Source organism: Oryctolagus cuniculus, chromosome 19 (assembly GCF_964237555.1).
Source record: "Oryctolagus cuniculus chromosome 19, mOryCun1.1, whole genome shotgun sequence".
Classification (NCBI taxonomy): domain Eukaryota; kingdom Metazoa; phylum Chordata; class Mammalia; order Lagomorpha; family Leporidae; genus Oryctolagus; species Oryctolagus cuniculus.
The window spans coordinates 36,979,351-37,003,891 of record NC_091450.1 but is presented as its reverse complement, the minus strand read 5'-3'; the positions used below and the strand labels follow the sequence as shown (position 1 = coordinate 37,003,891).

Genomic DNA, 24,541 nt, shown 5'->3' with positions numbered 1-24,541 from the left:
CCTTCTGTCTTCCCTCAGTCTCCCTGGAACCCTTGTTCTGGTGGGGCAAGGGGGTGCTGTCAGGCAGTGCGGTGTGGACCCGTCCTGCTCCCACGTGGACAGGTGTTCTCCATGCTGTGGGGACTGGCCCCTCCTCCACGGCAGACAGGTGTCTGCGAGGCCTTCCAGGGACGTCCTGGCCCTCCCCACCCCGCCGGCTGCAGTCCGTTCTGGCCTGCGCTGGCCCCCATCCCTGGCCTGCTTGCGGCGTCTCCCTGGGCCTGCCAGGCTCCTTGTGACCAGGCTGCTGCATGGCTCTGGGTCTGGGACGAGCGTCACAGAGATGCCAGCCCTCGAGTCCCACCCCTCCCTGACCCAGGCCGGTGTCACAGTGCCTGCAGCCCCTCCTGCCCTTCCTCCCTCCCCAGTGCTCTGGGTGGAGCTGCTGAGTGCTGGGTCTGCCCGTCCCGGCTGTCCTCCCTGGTCCCTCCACCCTCAGTGGGAGAGCCGGCTGCCTCCAGTGTGGCTTTGGTCCTGGGCTCCAGGCAGCCAGGTGAGGCCAACGAGGGCTTGGAGGTGGCGCGGGGAGGTTCAGTGGGGCCTGGCTTGGGGCAGCTCCTGGCTGCCTGGCCTGCTTCCTGAGTTAGGACACAGGCAGGGCCGGCATGGACAGTGCGAGTTAGCTTGCTTGGGCCAGCATCGGCTGCACCTGACCAGTGTCTGTGCCGGGAGCTGTGTGGTGGCTGAGACCCCGGGCACACCTTCACGCACTGGGAGAGAAGTTAGCTTCGGTTGCTTCCTGTTGGTCCCTGTGTCCCACAGGGCCTGAGGCCTGCGCTGGGTGTGCTCTGTCGAGGGCCTACACCTCCCACCTGCTCCTGCCTGCTCCTCCCACCTGCTCCTCCCACCCGCTCCTCCTCCTGCTCCTCCTCCTCCTGCTCCTCCTCCTGCTCCTCCCACCTGCTTCTCCCACCTGCTCCTCCTCCTCCTGCTCCTCTTCCTCCTCCTGCTCCTCCTCCTGCTCCTCTTCCTCCTCCTGCTCCTCTTCCTCCTCCTCCTCCACCTGCTCCTCCTCCACCTGCTCCTCCTCCACCTGCTCCTCCTCCTGCTCCTCCTCCTGCTCCTCCTCCACCTGCTCCTCCTCCTCCTGCTGCTCCTCCTCCTGCTCCTCCACCTGCTCCTCCCACCCACTCCTCCTCCACCTGCTCCTCCTCCACCTGCTCCACCTGCTGCTCCTCCTTCACCTGCTCCTCCTCCTGCTCCTCCTCCTCCTCCACCTGCTCCTCCTCCTCCACCTGCTCCTCCTCCTCCTTCACCTGCTCCTCCTCCACCTGCTCCTCCCACCCGCTCCTCCTCCTGCTCCTCCTGCTCCTCCACCTGCTCCACCTGCTCCTCCCACCTGCTTCTCCCACCCGCTCCTCCTCCTGCTCCTCCTCCTCCTCCACCTGCTCCACCTGCTCCTCCCACCTGCTTCTCCCACCTGCTCCTCCTCCACCTGCTCCTCCTCCTGCTCCTCCTCCTGCTCCTCCTCCACCTGCTCCTCCACCTGCTCCTCCCACCCGCTCCTCCTCCTCCTGCTCCTCCTCCTCCTGCTCCTCCTCCTGCTCCTCCTCCCTGCTCCTCCTCCTGCTCCTCCTCCTCCTTCACCTGCTCCTCCTCCACCTGCTCCACCTGCTGCTCCTCCTGCTCCTCCTCCTGCTCCTCCTCCTGCTCCTCCACCCACTCCTCCCACCTGCTCCTCCTCCTCCACCTGCCGCTCCTCCTCCTGCTCCTCCTCCTCCTGCTCCTCCACCCACTCCTCCCACCTGCTCCTCCTCCTCCACCTGCCGCTCCTCCTCCTGCTCCTCCTCCTCCTGCTCCTCCCACCTGCTGCTCCTCCTCCACCTGCTGCTCCTCCTCCACCTGCTCCTCTTCCTCCTCCTCCTCCTCCTGCTCCTCCTGCTCCTCCCACCTGCTCCTCCTCCTGCTCCTCCTCCTCCTCCTGCTCCTCCACCCACTCCTCCCACCTGTTCCTCTGGCTGTTCCCCAGAGCAGCTCCCCGCTGTGCTGTGCTGTGCCGTGCCTCTGTGGAGGAGCGGCCGTTTCCCGAGTGCCACACTGCCTGGGACCTCAACTCCGGCATGGCCGTGTGTCCTGGTGGTCATCCGGTCCCAGCAGCAGGGACGCGGAGCAGGGAGCCGGGAGGAGCTGCTCCAAGAGCGCCAGCTGCCGAGGCGCACACGGGAGAGGAGCCGGAGGCAGCTGCGCGCGTCTGGTGGTGAGGAGGCGGCGGCGAACACGCGCGTCGGTTGGTTGGTTGCCTGTGCGTGTCAGGCTCTCCCTTGTCCATCGCGGTCATCTCGGCAGCTCTGAGGGGTCAGCAGTGTTTCTCAGGAGTGACTTGCAGCCAGCCCTGTGCGGGCCAGGTGGCCGTGGTCAGAGCTGCTTGGGCGCGCTTGCTGTGCCCTGCGGGGCCCTCCTGGGACCCAGTCCTCCAGACTGCAATGTCCCCGGAGGCTGTTTGTCTGACCCCCGCTCCTGGACGGTGCTGCGGGGTGTGCTGTGTGGGAAGCTGTGGCAGCTGGCACCGCGTGTCATCAGGGCTGAGCTCCTGCCAGCCAGGACGTGCCACCCTGCCCCCAGCTGTGTTCCGCCTAGAGGCTCACTTCTGTCCCTCCCTCGTCACTGCCGAGCCACTGGTGCTGCCCACGGGTGGTCCAGGCGAGCAGCAGTCAGTGAGAGCCCCTGAGGAGGGCATGGGGTGTCAGCCCTTCCTCTGCTCAGACCCTCCGCTTCCGTTCCTTGTTGTTGCAAACGCTCTGTTGGGCCCGCCGTGTCCACGCCTGGCCGTGTGAAGTGTGGGTTATTCTGCTGTCTGATGCCGGGGCAGTCATGTCCAGCACCTGCCTCCCATGCCGCCAGCACTTGAAGCTGTCAAGTAGGGATCATGTTGCTACTCTGTGGAAGGAGCCGGCTGGCCCTGCACATTGGAAACCCCGAGTGACAGCAGCCGCCAGTCCCAGAGCAGAGTGGGCCTCCGGGTCCTGTGGGGTGGCCACTCACGGCCCGTGTCTTGCACGGCTGTGTTCTGGTGCCCTGAGTTTGGAGTTGGGTGTGCCGCCCAGCCTGAGGAGCTGACCTTGCTGCGGTGCCGCCGACTGCGGGGCGGGCAGCTGTGGACGCTCAGGTCTCTGCGTCCATCGTGTGGGCGTCTGGGGACTTCTGTGTTGGAAGGTGGATCCGTGGCTTGGGCGCCCCTGCAGGAGGCCTTGTGGTGCTTTGTGTGGCTTGTGTGTGCACCCGCCCCTGTGCCCAGGGTGCACGCTCATGCCCTTGTCTCCCTAGGTCTTGGCAGGGACTCCGGGCTGGTGGTGGGGGCTGTCCCCCTCTCTCCCGTGGCCATGCAGATGGCCTGGGTCTCTGTCATCGCGTCCATCGTGCTTGGAACGAGCGTCAGCCCTCGATCAGACTCCTGCCCGCTGCTCGCCCCTCTCGCCTGCAGCCGCTCAGGAGCTGAGGCCCGCGGCCAGGCGCTGATTGGCACTCTGAGGAGCCGAGCGCCGGCTGGCTTTTAAATAGGTGCTTTGAGCTGACGTTCAGGTGGTGCGCTGGCCGGTGGAGTGGGGCGGATGTCAGGGGCGCTCTCCTTGATGTGTGAGAGCTGCTGGTGAAAGGCCCCGGAAGCCGTGGGCTGGAGACGAGTGGAGCTCCGTCATGCCTGTGCCGGCGCAGCTCGCTCCTGAGAGCGGCTCCTCTCTGTCCGCGGCTCGGAAACGTCCAGAAATCGCAAGCCTGTCTCCCGCCAGTGAGGAGCCTCCCGCGGGGCGGGGGTTTGCAGCTGGGTCGAGGTGGCCAGGCCAGTCCTGTTGGCCAGGCGAGCAAGACCTCGTGCATGTTCAGGGCCCCCGAAAACCCATGCCCAACGTCGCGTCCTGGAATCAGGGGACTCTGGCTGCATGCGCAGGGGAGGCAGTGGACAGAATGAGGGGCTGTCACAGGGAGCCCAGGGCTCGGCGCTTGCCGGCAGCACTCAGCCTGGGGCTGTGGTGCCTTCTCCCTCCCCACATGGTCTCTGTTCCTGTCTGTGGCCGCTGTCCGCTTTGTCCCCCACTACCCTGCCCCACCAAGCTCTCGAGGTCCAGGATCTGCCCGCAGAGGGACTGGTGTGGCCTGGTGGCTGTGCTGCGGCCCGGCCGCTTTGCTGGCCCCCGTGCCACCCGGCCCCAGGTAGGTTTGCACCAGGTTGAGTCCCCTTGCCAACCTTGTGCCCTTGAGGTTTGACCCTCTGTGGCTGGCTCGTCTCTGGTGGGCGTGCAGGGCTGCTCGAGGTGGGGCTGGGCTGCTTCCTCTCAGACCCCCCTCTCTCACACACTGGGCCCCTGCTGGGCCAGGGTCCCTGTGTGCACAGTATGCCTCATTTTGTTTTGCTTGCACCGTTCGCAGCGGTGAGGGGATCCTGAGGGGAAGGACTGTCTGGCTTTCCTGCTTCAGCCCTGGGTCGTGCCTGTGGTTCTGTCCAAGGGGTCCTGGCCCTGTTGCCCCCAGGACCTGGCCTGCGTGTGTTGTGTGGATCCTGCCCCCAGCTGCCTGGTTGCCGGGGGTGCAGGGGAGGGGGTAGTTGGGGGACTTCTGTCTGATTTCTGATGCCTCTTTGGAGGAGGTGGACTGGGCAGCCCCTGAGGGACTATCCTGGTGGGCTGCGTGCGAGCTCCTGCTTAGGTGCACCTGTCAGCTGCTGCGCTGTCCCTCTGCCCGAGAGCCGGTGCCACCCTTGGGACAGGGCCAGAGCTGGGGCCAGCAGGGACTTGTGCGGGACCCCCGGTTTCCAGAGGCAGGAAGCCTGGTCTCAGAGCCAGCCTCACAGGCGGCGGGGCTGGCCTGCAGTCAGGGAGACCTGCTGGGGGTTGGGGGCTCCTGGGGGCGCTCGCGCTGGGCTTCCCAGCTCAGGGAAGGTGGCCCTGTGGGCTGCAGTGAGCCCGGGGTGCTCTCTTGCCCCCCCCGCCTCTGGCTTCCGCCTCGTGGAGCGCTGGGTTTCTGAGTAACTGGAGAGCTCTTGCCGGAGAGAGGAGGGCCCTGCCTATCCGGAGGCTTTCCCTGTTTGTCTCTGGGCTCGGATGGTAAACAGCTCCGGGTCTGCGCTCCGCGGGAGCAGATTGGGAGGCATTTGCCTGATTGATCCTCACCTGCAGGGAGGCACAGCCGCGGGAGGCCATCGATCGCCCGCCTGCCAGGCCCACTCTGAAAGCGGCTTAATTGCCTCCAGACCGCTCCCTCGTATCCGGTGTCCCCATAAATCTTTGCTGCTTGCCGCCCGCCCTGGGACTGGAGTCGGCCCTGCGTGCGTCCTTGAAGGGGCCTGGCTCCTCCTGCACTGCTCGGTGCCCTGGCCCTGAAGACTCAGGCCTGCCGGGTACAGGAGCCGGTGCTCCTGGGTGTGGTGTAACCACCTGGAGCCAGAGCAGCATGCGCTGGGTGCCAGCTGCAGTCACGGAGCCCAGGGCTGACGGCACCCTGCACCCTGCACCCTGCCTGCTGTCACTTGCCTGGCCTCCTCCATCTGGGGCTGTGGGCCCAGAGTTTCATGTTGGCCCCTGGCTGGCCAAGTCATCAAGCTGCCCCTTGGGCCGCTTCAGCTGGGGGCTGGGGTCCTCACCTCTGTTTGCCCTATGAGCTTTGCTTGGTGGCTCTGGCTGGGATGGGCGGTACCCTGGGAGGGGGCAGCTGGACAGATGGAGACAGGGCCTGGCCACACCCCTGTGGCACCATCTGTGGCAGGCAGCTCTTGAGTGGGTGTACCTTCCGTGTGTGCAGGTGTGGCTGAGATGCCCTGGCCCAGCTGGGCCCCTCCTCCCCCAAGGCAGTGCTGCCTTGGCCTGGCTCCCTCCCGTTCAGCTGGCACCAAGGCCACAGACCCTACCAGCTACACGCCGAGTTGGCCGGAGCCCGCTTCCTGCTTGTGGCTCCAGACTCGGTGGTCAGGTATGACCGTGCTGGGAAGCAGAGGCGGTGAGGACAGGTGCATGGACAGCTGTGGCCCTCTGTGGGCATAGACTTACTCGAGGGGATGCGAGGTGTCTGCGCCGAGCCCTCTGCCTCTCGTGTCTCCTGTGGACAGGCAGGCGGAGGGCAGCATGACTGGGGCTGCAGCTGGGTCTTGGCGTCAGGGCATGAGCCTTCTTGCTTCTCGGACTCGCCCTGGGCGCAGAGCCCTTGTGGGACACAGGGTGGGGACAGCTGGCGAGCTCTGAGGACGCAGCTGGACGGTGCTTCTCCTCGCTGCCCACGCAGTCTCACTGGGGACTCCTGGTCCCCGAGGCCCTGCCCGTGCCGCTCGGGCTTGCGTGCCAAGACTGACGTCGTTGGCCTAGGCAGCTCTGGCCACAGAGGTAGAATGGACCCTGTCTGTGGCATGGCCGTGCACCCAGGCCCTCCACATGAGCTCAGAGAAGCCGCCCCGAGCACAGGAAGACCCGCAAGTCCTCTGAGGAGCCCCAGTCCCTGGTGCTCCCGCGCTTGCCTGGGCCCCGTGGCTTGTGCTGTGACTGACGCCACCGCCTGCCGCTGTCCCCCAGGCTCTGTGCCAGCGCTGAGCCAGGGGGCTGAGAGTGGCTCTGGGAAGGAGGAGCAGGTGCTCCGTCCGGGGCCCCCCCTCAGCTGGACCCAGAGCCCCCCCCCCCCCCCGCTGCACCTAACGTGTCTGACAGCCAGCACCGCCCATCACCGCACCACAGGCCGTCTTAGGCAGCAAGGCCTGAACCGTGCGGCTGGCTCCGCCCTCGGAGCCTGTGGTCTGGAGTGCTCCGTGGAGTCGGGCGTGAGTCTGCTGTCCCACCGTGTCCCTGGGATGCGATTCCACGCAGCGTCCGCTTCTCCCGGGGACTGCCGCGCCGTAGCAGAGCGGTGCTGTCTCCCTCAAGGCCTCCTCGGGCTGTCCTTCGTGTGGCACCCGCAGGGGTGCTGTGGCCCGGGGAGAAGGGAAACCCCCCTGCTCGGTTTGTGAGACTGCGTGGCCCTGCCTGTGCTGCAGCCCTAGGGATGGGACAGTTTCTTGCCTCTGGGCTCCTCCTCAGCCCTCCCCTCTGACCTTGCAGATCTCAGAAACAGAGCTGCAAAGTGGTGCTGGTGACGTTTTGCATTTTAAAAACGCGCTGCTTGGTGGTGTCCGGAGTTCTGGCTCCTGGTGTTGAGGGGTTCCTGGGGTGGGGTTTGGGGTGCGCAAGGAGGCTTTGTGCCCAGGCACGAGGGACTCTGCAGGCCCCTGGTGCTGTGAGTGTGTCCAGGGGTGTGTCCTGGTGCTGGGACTGTGAAGGCAGGTGGTGGCGCTGCCCCATGGTCCTGGCTGCTGGCCACAGTGCCGTTGGCTGTCAGGGTTGTTCGTGGAGGGCTGAGAGAGGCTGTGGGAACTGTTGGGCGAGGGCAGTGGATGAGGACCGCCGTCAGAGACCTGGAGTTGGCCGTGCAGGGCAGGCCGTGGGGCGAGTGCCAGCCCCTGGGCTGTACGGGAGACGGGGGGTGAGGTGGACATTGGGCTGTGTGCAAGCGCCAGGTTTCTGGAACCCCAGAGAGAGCCAGGAGTGGGCAGGGCTGGGAGGGGCCCACACTGGGGAGGCAGGTGCTGCGGTGAGGAGGGTGCGAGGATAGCCTCGGGCGGCCAGGAGCCCCTTGCTGGGCCCTGGGAGGGCAGTGAGACGCCAGGTTGTGGTCTTGGACATTGGTGGGGAGGATGTGCTGGGGGGAAGGCCGTTGTCCTTGACAGTTGTCAGGGTGGTGTGTGGCTTAGGGACATGGGAGCCACGTGGGAATGGGGCCCAGAGATCCTGGGGCTCCCACTGAGTGGCACCTGCTCCCCCTGGCAGTGCTCAGCTCGCAGAGGCTGCCACACCTCCCGCCCCGTCCTGCTGCCGAGTCCAAGGCTGGGCTCTGTGTGACCCCACGTGGGCCTGAGCTGGTGGGATGCTGTCCCACGCTGTCGGGGGCCCCTGAGGGCCCACAGCAGCAGGTGGCCGGGAACAGGCCTTGGGGAGCAGAGCACCCTTATGCCGGTCCCAGCCATGCCCCGTTACGGCGTCTGTGTGCCGAGTGGCCACCACGTGCGTCTCCCCCCGCACCCTCTCCTGTGTGGGGGAGTGCAGCTTGCGGGTTGGGACGAGCCTGGGAGCTTATCATGTTGCAGCCGGGAGGCAGGGCCGAGGGGCTTGGACAGAAGTGTCCGGGCAAACTGGACGCAGCAGGTGTTGGCCTCCTTGCTTTGTGCAGACACCACTTGGCCGCGCGGTGCGGGACCGTGGGCTGTGACCACAGCCCGCTGCTGTGTGGGTGCTGCCTGCTGCATGGGCTCAGGCGGCTGAGCCTGGCTCTGAGTCCCTGACTGGTGCCTCCCGGTGCCAGTGTGCCCTGGGTGGGGCGAGGGAGGGTGCACGCTGACGGGAAGCTCTCTGTGTGTTTACGTCAGAGTTGATGTGGGGTTGGCGGTGCCGCCTCCACAGCAAGTCCTGGGCAGAGCCTGGCGCTCGGGGCCACAGAGACTCATCCCAGCCTGCCTGCCCAGACAGGCTCTCCGGCTCGTCCGATCCCTGCCTGCCCCGCTCTTTGAGCCCCACCAGCGTCTCCCTGGGACTACCTCTGGCCCTGCCCCATCTTTGAGGCCTGCGTCATGGCCTCACAGAGCTGGCCCACAGTCGTCCTGGGACAAGGAGGACACAAGCTGTGTCCCTCTCGGTGGGAAGTGGGCTAAGCATCTGCTGTGTGTAGTCCGCGCTGGTGCTTCAGGCACAGTGGGATGATCCCAGCTTGGATCGCAGTCACCCTTTAGTGTTTGATCCAACAGGGCCGCCCCTGGATCCGTGCTGGGAGGCAGGTGCCAGCAGCCGTGTCCTGAGGCGGCCCTGTCGTGGCAGTGATTTGAACACATTACACACTGCCACAGCAGCTGGTTTTGGGATGCGCCCGCCTGGTCCCCTCTCCCTTCCTTCGGCTCTCGCCTGTGGGAATGCCGGGAGGTTTGGGTGGGGGACAGAGGCGGGACCGAGGCTCTGCTACCTCTGATCCCCATGCCCTTCTGCATTCCCTTCTGTGCTGAGGTGGGGAGGGGGCAGGAGCGGGGTGTGCACAGCTCGCTGCTTCCCAGAGCTCCCCCGAGGGCTCACTCTGCGGCTGCCTAGCTGGGGCCCTGCTGTGTTCCTGCTCTGAGATGGGGCGTGGCTAGGGCTTGCTTCTGTCCTGGGGTGGGGTTTGTCCTGGCGTCCCTTGGTAGTGGCTGGGCCAGTATCTGTATCCCTGTGTCACACTGCTCAGCCGCTATGGACCTGGGATTTGCGTTTCCCCTGCCGCCATGACGGTGGCAGCCCTGCCGAGCTGTCCCGCGCTCACCTGGCAGCACCATGCTGTTTGAGCCCCATCTTGTGTCTCTGCATGTGTGCACACATGTGTGTACGTGTGTGCTTGCACGTGACGCTTTCTCACACGTAGTGGTCCTGGAGAGCTGTGGTCAGCGGGGCTGGGGTGAGCAGCCGAGCACACACCGGGCCAGGTTTCTGGACTGACCCTGCCGTCCCTGGCGCCCCATTCTTGGCTGCTCTGGTGGTTCCATCCCATGCAGACTCCAGGAGTGGAATCTTTTCGGAAGGCCCCGGGATGGTGTAGTCATGCCAACCCAGGAGGTGTGTCTCCTCTGCCAGGGCCGGGGGCACTCAGGTGGGCTCCGTGGGGCCAGGGACTTGCTGACAGCGGAGTGTCTGTGTGGGCTCCCTAAAGCGTCGCTCACAGAAGCGGGCTGTGGCCTGCTGGTCCCGGCACCAGGGGAGTGGGCTCAGGCGTGCTGCACTCAGGCTGTGTGGTGAACCTGGAGTGTTTCTGTTTCCCAAGGGCGCCAGAACTCGCCCGCCGCTCTCGGGGACAGCAGGGTCACCACCCTGAGAAGCACGTGGGCTCCTGGGCTTCCATGTGGAGACAGCGTGTGTGGCTGGGCGCTCCCTGCAGCAGGTGGTGGACGGGGCGCGGGGCGGAGTCCTCGTGCCCGGGCCTTCTGCCCCTTTGTCTTTATTGCATGCACCTCGTGTGTTCCGTGAGAGGACGTTAGGCCGGTGTCCCCTGGGCCGTGTCACGCGGGGTGAGTTGTGAGCTGCGGAGGTCATGCAGGTCCCGCGTTTCCCACCAGAGTCCTTTCAGTTCCAGGCTCCCGCGCCCTGCAGACCTGCCGCCCTTCCTCCTCCCTGATGGATGCCGTGGGGACACTGGCCAGTGTTTGTGGGACGCCTGCAGGGAGGGGTCTAAGGTTCTCAGCCGATGGGTGAGCTGGTGCACTTCTGGGCAGAAGCCGACAGCCGCGGCGTTGTGCCTTCTCAGCGTGCATCTGTGTGTGTGGCAGGAGCATCGGGTCTGTGGGGCTGGGGAAGGGTGTGAGAGCCGCCGTGGCTGGTGTCTGTGATGGTGACCTTGACCGCTGGGGGAGGGTGCGGGCCAAGTCTTCTGGGTTTCTCCACTGTAAGGTTTTGATTGTTTCCTGTCACTCCTCAGTGTTCCTGGTACCCTGTCTCTGCTCAGAGGCACCTTCATGCCTGCATCTACCCGTCTGCACCACGCATGCACGCCTGCTGTGATCACACTGGCCTGCACTCCCCTCCGTCCCCCGTATCTGTTTGGAACATGCATGTGTAGTTCTCAGCTGTTCGTGCCTGTGTGTACCGCACATGTGTCCTCATCCACACCACTCTCACCTGTGTGCACCGTGTGTGCCTGTGCTCCCCTCACCCATGTGCACCATGTGCGTCCTCGTCCATGCTCGTCCTCACGTGTGCACCATGTGTGTGTCCTCGTCCATGCTCGTCCTCACGTGTGCTGTGTGTGTCCTCGTCCATGCTCGTCCTCACGTGTGCACCATGTGTGTGTCCTCGTCCATGCTCGTCCTCACGTGTGCTGTGTGTGTGTCCTCGTCCATGCTCGTCCTCACGTGTGCACCATGTGTGTGTCCTCGTCCATGCTCGTCCTCACGTGTGCTGTGTGTGTGCGTCCTCACCCACGCTCCCCTCACCCATGTGCACCATGTGCGTCCTCGTCCATGCTCGTCCTCATGTGTGCTGTGTGTGTGTCCTCGTCCATGCTTGTCCTCACGTGTGCACCATGTGTGTGTCCTCGTCCATGCTCGTCCTCACGTGTGCTCCATGTGTGCATCCTTGTCCACGCTCCCCTCGCCCGTGTGCACCGTGTGTGCATCGTCATCCACGCTCCGCTCGCCCATACAGCCCCTTTTGAGCTCGTCCTGAAGCGTCTGACTGATCGGGGCGCGGGGGTCTCTGCCAGCCGCTGCCTCTGGAGTGTCTCTGACGCTGGGAAACCCAGCAGTCGCTCCACAGGATGTCCTAACTCGTTTATTCAACCCTAGTGACTCTGAGAAGCAGATTCACCGTAGCTCCGTGTGCATGTGCACGCGTGTGTGTCCCCAGCCTCGCAGGCTGTCACCTTGTGAGTTGCAGGCGACTGGCCGTGTCTCCCGTGTGACTGTGAGAAGCAGATTCACCGTAGCTCCGTGTGCGTGTGCACGCGTGTGTGTCCCCAGCCTCGCAGGCTGTCACCTCGTGAGTTGCAGGCGACTGGCCGTGTCTCCCGTGTGATGCAGGGTCGGCACGCGCAGCCGTGTGCTGTCTTGAGTCTTGCCCTCTGATTGGAGGAGTTTCATGTGCAGAAGCCGTCGTTTTCACACGCGCCCAGCACGGCACAGACAGTTGTCGCCCAGCTCCCCCTGGAGCTCTGCACGCTGGCCACCTGGAGTGTCTTTTGTCTGTAGTCTGGCCTGCAGCAGGCGACAGCAGCCACGTGTGGTCTCTAAGGGCCCGACTGGCGTCACTTCCCAGCATGCGTTGTGGGTCTGTCCCGGCACGCCGCTGCCCTTGCTTGCCACGCTGTGCTCCGGGTGTGGATCCGCCGAGAGGTGAAGGATGTCTGAGTGGGGCTGCCGCGGACGTCCTTGTGTGAACACAGCTTTTCACGGGGTGGGCTGGGTCGAGGCGCTCATGCTTCCTGGGACGTTGGCACATCAGCTCTGGCCCGGCCCGGCCTCTGCGGACGGCGGCTGCGTGGCTGCTGGGCAGTGTTGTTTCCTCCGGTCCAGTGGGGCTGTGTGTGCTGCTCGCCAGGCTGGCCCTGTCTGCATTGCTCTGCTGCTGTCCTAGGACTCACGAAGGCCAGCTGTGGCCTGCACATGGCGTGCAAGGCCAGCTTCATGTCCCTCGTTGGGGTCGTGCCTGGTGGGCGTGGAGGGGCTGGCACAGGGCATGAGCTCCCGGCCCGGCACTGGAGGAGGCTTTGAGACTCTTGGAGGCACTGCCTGGGAGGTGGGCATGAGGCGTCTGTGTCACGTGTGTGCCCTCGGTGACGGGCGCGTCAGGGGCGGAGCTTTGGTTTAATCCACAGATGTCAATTTGGGTTTTAAGCCCAGGACGACTGCCTCTCTGTGAGAAAGGTGCAGTGTGGTGGCTGTCCTGTCCCAGCTGCCCCCGCTTTTGTGACCGCGTGACCTCAGCCCCACGGGAGTGTTGGGCGATTCCTGTTGCCGGTGCCTGGACTTCTTATGCGTGTTCAGAAAGAGCCCAAGCGGATTCAAAGGGATAATAAGCATGTCCTCTAAGATTCGGATCTTAATCCCTAAATTACATATTTAGCAGATGGTCGAAAATAGCATTTGTAATGGCAACATTCAATTAGTGAGTTTAAAAAATGTATATTATGGCAACACTGTGGGTTTTATTTAGAAGGTTCTAAATATAGTGCTGTACGAACACAGCCGCAGCAAGTGCTGAGCTGAGCTCCGGAGTTCAAGGGAAGGAAACAGGGAAGAGTCTCCAAGCTGGCATCTGGGGCCACGCCTGTGCCCACACATTCCCAGCTGGCATCCGGGGGCCACGCCTGTTCCCACACATTCCCAGCTGGCATCCGGGGGTCACGCCTGTGCCCACACGTCCTGAGCTGGCACCCGGGGGCCACGCCTGTGCCCACACGTCCTGAGCTGGCACCCGGGGGTCACGCCTGTGCCCACACGTCCTGAGCTGGCATCTGGGGGCCACGCCTGTGCCCACACGTCCTGAGCTGGCATCTGGGGGCCAGGCCTGTGCCCACACGTCCTGAGCTGGCATCTGGGGCCACGCCCGTGCCCACACGTCCTGAGCTGGCACCCGGGGGCCACGGCTGTGCCCACACGTCCTGAGCTGGCACCCGGGGGCCACGGCTGTGCCCACATGTCCTGAGCTGGCATCCGGGGGCCACGGCTGTGCCCACACGTCCTGAGCTGGCATCTGGGGGGCACGGCTGTGCCCACACGTCCTGAGCTGGCATCTGGGGGCCACGGCTGTGCCCTCACATCCTGAGCTGGCATCTGGGGGCCACGCCTGTGCCTTCACGTCCTGAGCTGGCATCTGGGGCCACGGCTGTGTCCTCACGTCCTGAGCTGGCATCTGGGGGCCACGCCTGTGCCCACACGTCCTGAGCTGGCATCTGGGGCCACGGCTGTGTCCTCACGTCCTGAGCTGGCATCTGGGGCCACGGCTGTGCCCACACGTCCTGAGCTGGCACCCGGGGGTCACGCCTGTGCCCACACGTCCTGAGCTGGCACCCAGGGGCCACGGCTGTGCCCACACGTCCTGAGCTGGCACCCGGGGGTCACGCCTGTGCCCACACGTCCTGAGCTGGCACCCGGGGGTCACGCCTGTGCCCACACGTCCTGAGCTGGCACCCGGGGGCCACGCCTGTGCCCACACGTCCTGAGCTGGCATCTGGGGGCCAGGCCTGTGCCCACATGTCCTGAGCTGGCACCCAGGGGCCACGCCTGTGCCCACACGTCCTGAGCTGGCATCTGGGGGCCAGGCCTGTGCCCACATGTCCTGAGCTGACATCTGGGGCCACGCCTGTGCCCACACGTCCTGAGCTGGCATCTGGGGCCACGCCTGTGCCTTCACGTCCTGAGCTGGCATCTGGGGCCACGGCTGTGTCCTCACGTCCTGAGCTGGCATCTGGGGCCACGGCTGTGCCCACACGTCCTGAGCTGGCACCCGGGGTCACGCCTGTGCCCACACGTCCTGAGCTGGCACCCAGGGGCCACGCCTGTGCCCACACGTCCTGAGCTGGCACCCGGGGGTCACGCCTGGGCCCACACGTCCTGAGCTGGCACCCAGGGGCCACGCCTGTGCCCACACGTCCTGAGCTGGCATCTGGGGGCCAGGCCTGTGCCCACATGTCCTGGGCTGACATCTGGGGCCACGCCTGTGCCCACACGTCCTGAGCTGGCATCTGGGGCCACGCCTGTGCCCACACGTCCTGAGCTGGCATCTGGGGGCCAGGCCTGTGCCCACATGTCCTGAGCTGGCACCCAGGGGCCACGCCTGTGCCCACACGTCCTGAGCTGGCATCTGGGGGCCAGGCCTGTGCCCACATGTCCTGAGCTGACATCTGGGGCCACGGCTGTGCCCACACGTCCTGAGCTGGCATCTGGGGGCCACGGCTGTGCCCACACGTCCTGAGCGGGCACCCGGGGGCCACGGCTGTGCCCACACGTCCTGAGCTGGCATCTGGGGGCCACTGCTGTGCCCACACGTCCTGAGCTGGCACCCGGGGGCCACGGCTGTGCCCACACGTCCTGAGCTGGCATCTGGGGGCCACGGCTGTGCCCACACGTCCTGAGCTGACATCCGGGACCACGGCTGTGCCCTCACGTCCTGAGCTGGCATCCGGGGCCACGGCTGTGCCCACACGTCCTGAGCTGACATCCGGGACCACGGCTGTGCCCTCACATCCTGAGCTGGCATCCGGGGGCCATGGCTGTGCCCTCACGTCCTGAGCTGACATCCGGGGCCACGGCTGTGCCCACATGTCCTGAGCTGGCATCCATGGGCCAGGCCTGTGCCCACACGTCCTCAGCTGGCACCTGGGGCCACGGCTGTGCCCACACGTCCTGAGCTGGCATCTGGGGGCCACGGCTGTGCCCACATGTCCTGAGCTGACATCGGGGGCCACGCCTGTGCCCACACGTTCTGAGCTGGCATCCAGGGCCACACCTGTGCTCAGGTGTCAGTGCCGATATATCGAGTCAGGGCCCCGTCTCGGGGTGCCCTGGGCCACTTCATGCCCTGGTTGTTTCAGCCGTGTTACGGCACGCTCATACACACTCCCCTGCACCTGTGCTGTGTGTGCCTACACGGCTTCGTGGGCAGCAGCCATGGGGACAGAGGAAGAAGCAAAGCCATCTGGCTGACATTTAAGGGTCCACTTCCTGCAGAATTGGGACTGAGCTTGGGGTACCAGCCTAGGAGACAGGAGATGCCAGGTGGTGGCCCACTTGTGTATGGGGGTGCTTAGCCCTGCTGCGTGCGTGAGGAGGGCTGTGCTGCAGGGGCACGTCTGGATTGGCACTGCCCACCACCCGGAGGCTGCTGGCCCCGAGTCTCAGCAGGAACTGCCAGGGCCGAGTGCCATCGGAGGAGGGGGGGATTCCCTGGGTCGCCGTCCCGAGACCACGGGGCCCACTGTGGCAGCTGGGCTGCCAGGGTCTCCCCTGCGGAGCAGACCTGGTGGCCGAGTGGCTGCCCTGCCGCCCTTCCTGTTCCCACGGCGCGGGAGGAAGCTTCGCCTGCCTCCCAGGCCCCGTGCCCGCGTGCCGGGCAGGCCTTCCTGGTAGCCAAGTGTTTACGAGGAAGGCTTTGTGCAGAGCCTTTCTGGGCTCCGTGTGTCTAAACAAAGAGCTTTTTAGACCTAAACACAGATGTTCATTTGAAAATGAAATCAAGTTAGGCGGAACTAGCCTCTGAGAGTTGATGCCCTGTAGCGGGAGAGACAAAGGGAGAAAACACTGCCTTGTGAATTTCACTTAAATAACTTTTATTTTAAGTAAAGTTTTAAACTAAGAAAGTGAGCTTTGAAAGCCGCCTGCCTTCCTCCTGTCCCCCGTGGAACATCTGTGCTCATTCTGCGGATGAATGCGGCGGATTGCCGCGAGCCGCTGGAGTGCTCTCTTTACCATAATTACACCTTGCTCATCTCCAAGACACAATGCAGGGATGAAATGCCAATTAAGCCTGGTATGTTAATGAGACGCAGCCTGAATAGTGGAGCAGCGCGGACACGGATCCCACCGGAATTGATTTGCTGTAACCTCCGCGTTTGCTCATCGGGATGGACCCGCGCTGGCGCAAGGCGAGAACCTCCGGCGTTCAGTTGCGCTTGGGAGTGGCCCACCTTGGGGTTGTGGTCAGCACATTTTGAAGTAGGAATTTTCTGAGCACCTGGGTAGGGTGCTTTGTCCCTCCAAGGCTCTCAGGGGTCTGCCAGGACACATCTCACGTGGAAACCTTGGTGTGCAGCAGGAGGTGACGGAGCAGGAGGGCTGTGGAGCAGTCATTGCTGCCCAGCCGGCGTCACCCTCCTGGTCAGCCCAGCGGTGGGCTCCTCCTGGGTCAGCTGGGTCCAGGGAGAGCCTCCCTCCCGGGCTGAGCGGTGGGCTCCTCCTGGGTCAGCTGGGTCCAGGGAGAGCCTCCCTCCCGGGCTGAGCGGTGGGCTCCTCCTGGGTCAGCTGGGTCCAGGGAGACCCTCCCTCCCGGGCTGAGCGGTGGGCTCCTCCTGGGTCAGCTGGGTCCAGGGAGACCCTCCCTCCCGGGCTGAGCGGTGGGCTCCTCCTGGGTCAGTTGGGTGCAGGGAGACCCTCCCTCCCGGGCTGAGCGGTGGGCTCAGTGGTGGGCTCCTCCTGGGTCAGCTGTTTCCAAGGAGACCCTCCCTGCTTTCCGAGTGGTGGCCCCCTCCTGGGTCAGGTGTGCTGGAGGAGAGCCTAGGGCAGTGCACGAGGCAGGGTGCGAGTGTGGGCACAGGTGGGAGTGACGGGGACCTCGGGGCGCCTGCCTGTCTTACCTTCTAGAGGACGGGCACTGGCTGGCAGAGGCTGAGCTCCTGCGTCTCCAGTGCGGCGGGCCCAGTTCCGAGGGTGGGTGTGCGCTGTGTGAGCAGGACCTGCCACCCCACGTCCTCAGGCGGACCCTCCTTTGCCTCCCAGGCCTTCACCTGTGCCATGCAGGCTCACTCGTCGGCAGAGACCCTCCTGTCTGTCCCCCACGTCTCTGGGTGAGGCAGCACCAGGTGGCTCCTCTCCCTCGTCTCGTGAGAGAGCCGTGTCCTTGTTGCCTGTGCTGTGCCTGGGCAGGGGTCCTGGCTGGGCCGCGGTGCTGGGGGAAGGGCCCCCGGCTCCTGCCATCTGCTTCTCCCGGAAGGAGACGTAGTGCAGGCCTGCCGCTGGCCGCACGCAGCCGTGGCCTGGGAGCTGAGCTGATTTATGTGGCCTGGTGCTTGGATAATTAGAGTGGGATTTGGCAGTGGCGTCTTTGGCAGAAAAGGCATTAAGGTTGTCAGGATGAGGCGTGCAAGTGTGAAGCAGCTATGTTTCCAGGTTAAGGATTTAACGAGGGCTAAATTCATTTAAATCAGAGAGCTGGCTTCGGGGGCGCGTGCTCTGTGGGGACGTGTGCCTCTCCTTGCTGACATTTCATTCTTTCCCCTCGGAGCCCCAGCCGCTCCTGGGGCCCCGTGCTGTGCTGCGTCCCCAGGCCGCAGGTGCCTCACGTGGGCCCTGGTGGCTTGGACATGCGGATCGTTCGTGGCCCTGTCTGCTACCCTGTTTCCTTCAGAGAGGGAGGGGCTGCAGGGGCTGCTGCCTGCGTTTCCTCCCCCAGGAACTCCCCCCCTTCACGAGCCCCTGGGAGGTCCCTCAGGCTCAGCTGTGGTGAAACCTAGAGGCAGGGCCGCGTCTTCAGAGCGGCTTTGCCACTTCCTCCTTCCCATCCACCCGCTCACGCTTTTAGCGTGGCCGTACCTGGCCCGCTCTGCTCAGGAAACAGCAGCTGCGGCCCACGGCTCCCTGAGGATGTGAAAGAGCAGGACCAAGTGCTGGGCAGCTGGGCGAGCCCGGGCGGGACGCTCGAGCCGGGAGAGACGCGGCTCTCAGAAGGTGGCACCGCGTCGGTGGTGGAGACCGCCGGGCGGAGGGCGGTGTTCCGGGCGCCCCGAGTGAGCGGGCAGTGCCTGGTGGAGCTGAGGTCCCAGGGCCTTCTCTGCAGTCTGCTTCCTGTGTCTCCTTCCGTGGCTTGGGAGGACCGTCCTCGCCACGCCCTGGGCCTGGCTTCCAGACCGAGCGGCCCGGAAAGCTGCGGAGTTGGCGCAGGATCCTGGTGTGAGGTTGCTGGAAGGAAGCAGTAGCGATGGAGGTGATGGTTTGTGGGGGTGATGAAGGTGGTGAGGACGGTGGTGAGGACGGTGGTGATGGTGAGGTTGGTGGTGGTGGAGGTGATGGTTTGTGGGGGTGATGAAGGTGGTGAGGACGGTGGTGATGGTGAGGTTGGTGGTGGTGGAGGTGATGGTTTGTGGGGGTGATGAAGGTGGTGAGGACGGTGGTGATGGTGAGGTTGGTGGTGATGGAGGTGATGGTTTGTGGGGGTGATGAAGGTGGTGAGGACGGTGGTGATGGTGAGGTTGTTGGTGGTGGAGGTGATGGTTTGTGGGGGTGATGAAGGTGGTGGTAGTGGTGGTGAGGACGGTGGTGATGGTGAGGTTGGTGGTGGTGGAGGTGATGGTTTGTGGGGGTGGTGATTTAAGGGTGGGGGTGGTGAGGATGGTGGTGATGGTGAGGATGGTGGGTGTGATGGAGGTGATGGTTTGTGGGGGTGGTGAAGGTGGTGGTGATGAAGGTGGTGAGGACAGTGGTTATTGTGAGGTTGGTGGTGATGGAGGTGATGGTTTGAGGGGATGGTGATTTAAGGGTGGGGGTGGTGAAGGTGGTGGTAGTGGTGGTGAGGACGGTGGTGGTGGTGAGGACGGTGTGTGTGATGGAGGTGATGGTTTGTGGGAGGGTGGTGACTGAGGATGGTGGTGGTGGTGAGGATGGTGGTGGCGGAGGTGATGGTGAGGACGGTGGTTATTGTGAGGTTGGTGGTGATGGAGGTGATGGTTTGTGGGGGTGGTGATTGTCAGGCCAGTGGTGAGGATGACAGTGAGGGTGGTGGGTGCAGCCACACGGCTTGGTGTTCCCTCAGCGCCCACCTCAGGAGTCCTGGTACCCTCGTGCTGCCTTGTTTCCACCTCCTCTGCTGTGGACTCAGTCCCGTGATGGATAGGCGGGGCCACGGGTCAGCGAGGCCACGTGATCTGCCCACTCCTGCACCTGGCAGACTCAGGACTGCACCTGGGGTCTCCCTGGCTGCTCTGAACTGCCCTGGTCCCCTTTCCTTCTGCTGTCCAGTGCATCAGGCACTGGGCTGGCTCGGGGGCTGTCGTGGCGACTCAAACAGCCGTGTTTTCACGGAGCAAAATAAATGTGTTCCCTGGGGTGGGTCGATGGGGGAGCTGCCGCCTCCTGCCAGGCCCCTGTGGGCGTGGTCTCCCCTGAGGGCCGGCATCACGCTTGCCCGTGTTTAACATCTCCGTGATTGGAGGGAGAAGTTTTCCAGGCCCCTGCGAGGGACTATAAATCTTCTCCCATTAAAGGCGAGCCTTTGCCAGGGGAGGAGGGAGGCAGTCGAAGACAAATTGGCAGCACCCCCCCCCCCCAACTGATGGGGAAAGTGGTTAATTAGGTGATTTTTCTCTTCCGCTGACACGTGCAAATGAGACTCGGTTAATAACCGAGCCGTTCCATAAATGATAAGATTTTAACACCAATGTCAAGTTGTCAGGCGTGTCTGCAGATTGAAGGTGAGCCTGGGGGAGGCACCGAGGGCCAGGGGGCTGGGGCTGGGGCTGGGGCGGCTCCAGTCACGGGGGCTGCAAGCCATTCCTTCCTCAGCCTCCAGTTCCCTTCAGGCCCGGATTAATTATTTTGCAATGATGATAGAGACAGAAGGAGTTGCCAAGATGAAGTGGGGAGGTGTAGCTGGGCCCGAGGCTCGGCACTCTGGCTGTGCGGTTTTGGAGCCGCCTGCTGTGCCACTCCGCATTCCTTTCCTGGTTTGCTGTTGGAATGCAGGACCACGGACAGCAGCCCAGGCACATTCCAGATGAGACTGGTGTGGGGCACAGCCAGAAGCCAGACTGCCTGCCCACCTGGTGCCCCACAGAGCAAGCCCTCGCCCTTGGCCCGCCTCAGGGCACATGTGGCTCACGCCCCGTGTCCAGCTGGGACATGGAAGCCTGAGGCCAGAGGGCTGCTCGTCACCCTTGGGGACAGGCAGCAGGCGGGGTTTGCCGGCTCACTCCGGGGGGCCGCTCCTGGGCCGCCCTCCCCCTCCCCCCCCCCCCCCGCAGAGCACAGCAGCAGGGGTCATTTGCCCCAGCCTTACGGTGCCGGGTGCAGCTGGCGCTAAACCCTGGTGCCCCAAGGGTAGTGTGGGGTTTGCCTTCTCACACCCAGTCTGTCGGCAGTCAGTCCTGGATGGCCTGTGTGCCTGTGGCTGAGGGTGAGCTGCACGGTGGAACGTCGGGAGACCTGTGGTTCCCAGGTTTGCAGGAGTTGCTTGCTGGAGCCGACCCTCGGAATCTGTAGCCTGCACTGTTGTGGCCCTGGTGTGGTCAAGAGGTTCCCCGTACCCGGGACCCATGCCTTGTGCAGAGGTGGGGGTGGGCCGTGTGGCTGTGGCATAGTCAGGGAGGCTCCCCCTACCCAGGACCCATGCCTTGTGCAGAGGTGGGGCGGGCAGTGTGGCTGTAGCATGGTCAGGGAGGCTCCCCCTACCCGGGATCCACGCCTTGTGCAGAGGTGGGGCGGGTGGTGTGGCTGTGGCATGGTCAGAGAGGTTTCCCCCACCTGGGACCCATGCCTTGTGCAGAGGTGGGGCGGGCGGTGTGGCTGTGGCATGGTCAGGGAGGCTCTCCCTACCCGGGACCCATGCCTTGTGCAGAGGTGGGGCGGGTGGCCGCTGCCACGGTGCACCCCTTTAGGTGGAGATCTGCAGCAAGGAGACATTCTCTCACAGGCTGGCTCCTGTTTTGGTGTCTGCCCACCTGCCACACTTCCCACAGCCCCTTCCTGGCCTCCAGGGCAGGTGGTTAATGCATTCAAGGCTGGGAGCTGTCTCTCTTCAAATCTAAAATGAGATTTCATTTTTTAAATAAAAAGGAAAAACTGGCTGAACATTTGCAGCTGGGAGATAGCAGTGATTAGAAATGCCTCTTATCTCTGTTCCCCGAAAGCAGGGAGAGAGGCAGGGGCACCTTGCTGGAGGCGCTGACGTAGCGGAGGAGGTGTGGGCTCAGGCACCTGGGGACGCTGGCCAGGGCTCTGTGCTGCCGGTCAGGTGCTGAGGAGTGACCTGTGGGGGGCGGGCCGGGCGTTGGTGACTGTGGCTGCTGCCTTGGGGCCTTGCCCGTCCCAGGTCCCTTGCTTCCACTCGGTGCTGGCCAGGTCACGGCCCTGGCCTCGTGCGCTCAGCTCCCCTCGTCACTGTCCCCTCGTCATGGGCTGCCCACCTTGCCTGAGTGGTCCCCAGCCTTGCCACTGCTTCCTCTGCCAGGAACCCCCGGCCCACCCTGGCCAGCACGTGCGACCCCAGCTGGGACGTCTGGTTCCTGGGGCTGCATCTCTGACCCTTTGCCTGCTGGTGCTCTGTTTCTCCTTTGCACCTCCGCTGACCTCTGCAGTGATGGCGTGGCCTGGACCAGGTGGTGGGCGTGTGGTGTCTGGTGTGCCCCAGGCATGGCGGCCCCACTGGTGGGCCATCCGCTGAGTGTGATCTTGCTGCAGGGCCTCCCATGGCCAACAGGAAGAGCCCGCGTCTGTGTCTGTCTCCTTAGAGAGCCGTCAGGGTGCCAGCACCCCGTGCCACCCCTCACTGCCCCCACACCATGACTGGGTCAGCGTCCTGCCCTTGGTGCCGTCACATAGCACCGGGGGTCCAAGTTTAAACCCACCCAGACCGATAGCCACATCACCCGTCGTGCCTGTGTGGTGCTGGAGGCAGGGCGTCCCGGGGGAGGTGGGCGGGGCCCGGCCGGCCGTATCTCCTCTCTCCACGCTGCTGGAGCTGTGTTCTCGCAGCTGGGGGAGCGGGATGAGGGCGCCTCATCTGAATAGCTCCTTTGGGTCTGATGACAAAAGGCGCCCGGTCTGATTCAGAACGTTGGACAGCGCAGATGAACAGGCAGGAAGGAGAGAATGGAGTTCCTGTGCGTCTCTGCCTGGGGGCGCACGGTCACTGTGCTGGCTCGGTTCCTGACGCCCGCGAGCGTGAATGAGGCGCGCGCTTCAGGGAGAATGCCGTACTGTGCGCACCGGTGCCGCGTCTTCTCTTGTCTTTTGTGAGCGTTTTCTAAATTAAATACAACCTTCAGACTGCAGGCCCTTCTCCCTATACGTGCTTTTTAGGTAGGCTCTCCTTGGTCGGGATCTAGTCACCACGTTAAATACCATCCGGACTCACACGTGTCCCCGTCTTTGCCTGCATAGTCACCGATTCTTTCCCGAGGATGGAGTCTCACACACGATCGTCGCCCACAGGGCACGAGCGCCTTCAGAGAACCTGCGATTTCCGCGCGTTCATCTCGGGCCGCCTGCTTTCTTCTGCCTGCTGGGCGATCGCCGAGGCCCCGGGGCTGCGTGGAGGCCGCCTAGGGCAGTGAGGCTCTGGATCCAGCACCAAGAGGAAACAGTCGATACATTCGCCTCATTAGCTTTCGCTCTGTGGAAAGATACTGTTGTTTTTTAGATTTTGGTTTCCTTTGAATTTTAAAACATTTTAAGTTTTATTTGAGAGAGAGATCTTGAGATCTCCCATCTCCAGCCCAGGAGCTGGGAACTCCATCTGGGTCTCCCATGTGGGTGGCAGGGCCCAGGCTCCTGGCCTCTCACTGCTGCCTCCCAGTGGACACCAGCAGGGAGCTGGATTGGAGGTGCGGCCAGGACTTTGTCGAGGCACTCTGCCGGGATGCGGTGTCCCGGGCAGCACCTGGCCTCTGTCCGAACGCCGGCCCTATAGACTGTCACTCAGGGCACGAGAAGGCAGCCACCCACCGGGACACATCTGCAGGTCGCTTCCGTGATCAGGAGTTTGAGCCTGATTTAAAATGCACAGGAGACCTGCAGCCGTGTCACCACAGAGGACACAGCGAGGAAGAGGACGCGCACACGGGGTGTCCTAGGGAGTGGCAGAGAGAAGGGCTGAAGGGCAACAGATGGCGACAGCGCCGCACGTGGGGAGGCTGTGGGGGCCCCGAGGGCCGCAGTCCCTACGGAAGGCGCTCGGCTGTCCCTGTGGAGCTGGACACTGTTTGCTGGAGTACACGGAAAGCCCCTGCCTGCCCGCAGCAGCTCTGCTCCCAGACACCAGAACTGGCGGCTGCCAGCGTGCTCCCTGCCTCCTGGGGCGAACGGCGCCCTGCAGACGCGAGGCCTCGCTGTACACACGGCCCTTCCGCCCTCTGCAGAGTCGTACGTGTGACACCTTCCCACGGCTCCCAGTCCCTCCAGTGTCCCGTCCTGGGTGTTCCCAGGTGTGTCGCCCTGAGGGTCCCCTCAAGCTTGGCTGCCCCTCGTGCCTGCGGTCGGGTTTTCAGGGAGGCCCCTGACCAGGGCGGTCTCTGCCACAGCCCCGGGCTCTGTGAAGGCCTGTGCTCAGCTCGCAGCCCTTGCCGCATCTCCCATCGCCCAGGCCCTCTGTCCCCTTGCGCTCCTCTCTGCAGTCTGGGCAGGTCGGGCAGTTTTGGGGTGTCTGCTCCATCACTCACTGGTGGCGTCACAGGCCCCCCCCCCCCCCCCGGAGGCACTGTCACCATGCGAGAGTGACTGGCGTGGGCCCCGGCTGTCTCCGCTCAGCCGCTGTCGGGCCTGTGCCTCTGACGGAGCCGCTTGTCTGGAGTCTGTAATTAGGGGCACTGGCAGCTCTGCTCCTTGGCTCCTTAATTACCACGCGACAAGGACTCTGTTAGTCCTGAGCCGCGGCCGAGTGCGGCTCTGTCGATGCTTGGCTGATCCTCCACACGTGCGGCTCCTGTGCCTAGCTCCTGGCGACAGGGTCTGAGGGGTGGAACGTGGGGTCTGGCCCTGCGGAGCTGCGGGAGCGCACTGGGCGTGGCCGAGGCTCAGGTGGGCCGGTCCCGTGCAGGCTGCGGTGCCAGGGCGCCAGGGGAGGGGTGCTTGCTGTGGTTCTGAGAACGCCACTTCCCTCGTGAACAGACTGCATCCTCGAATCTGATTTCCGTTCGGTGGAACTGGTGCGTTCGTCTTACTGTTACTGTAACAGAAGAGCCTTGTAGTGCAGCGTGGTTTGCGTGCACAGAGCAGACACGGCACAACGCACCCCTGCAGCCGCCAGCGGGGTGAGGCGGCCGCTGCCTTCCAGGTGGCAGCTCTGAACTGGGGTGTCCTTGGTTCCGGAGCTGCTGTTCTGTTGCTGTGGTGCAGAAAGCCCCTCTCTTCCCGCGGCCTAAGCGCCTTCAGCATTTCCCTTAGAGTGGGTGTTCCATCTGAACCTTTGCCCCACCAAGGCTGTCTGTTGACTCCAGGTGTGTGTCTCGGTCCCTTTTGTTGCGGTAACCAAGGCTGGGTTTGTATCAGATGCAGGTGCGAGACAGGGCTGCTGGCGAGCCTGGCCGGCGTGGGCCGAGGGCTGTGTTCCAGGTCACAGACGACGCC

The 24,541-nt window shown here is 64.2% G+C and overlaps 1 protein-coding gene across 4 annotated transcripts in view; it reads left to right on the top strand.

The window, feature by feature from the left end:
• Nucleotides 1–24,541, top strand: part of MAD1L1 (mitotic arrest deficient 1 like 1) — a 280,453-nt gene that overhangs the window by 78,276 nt on the left and 177,636 nt on the right. The window lies entirely within an intron of this gene.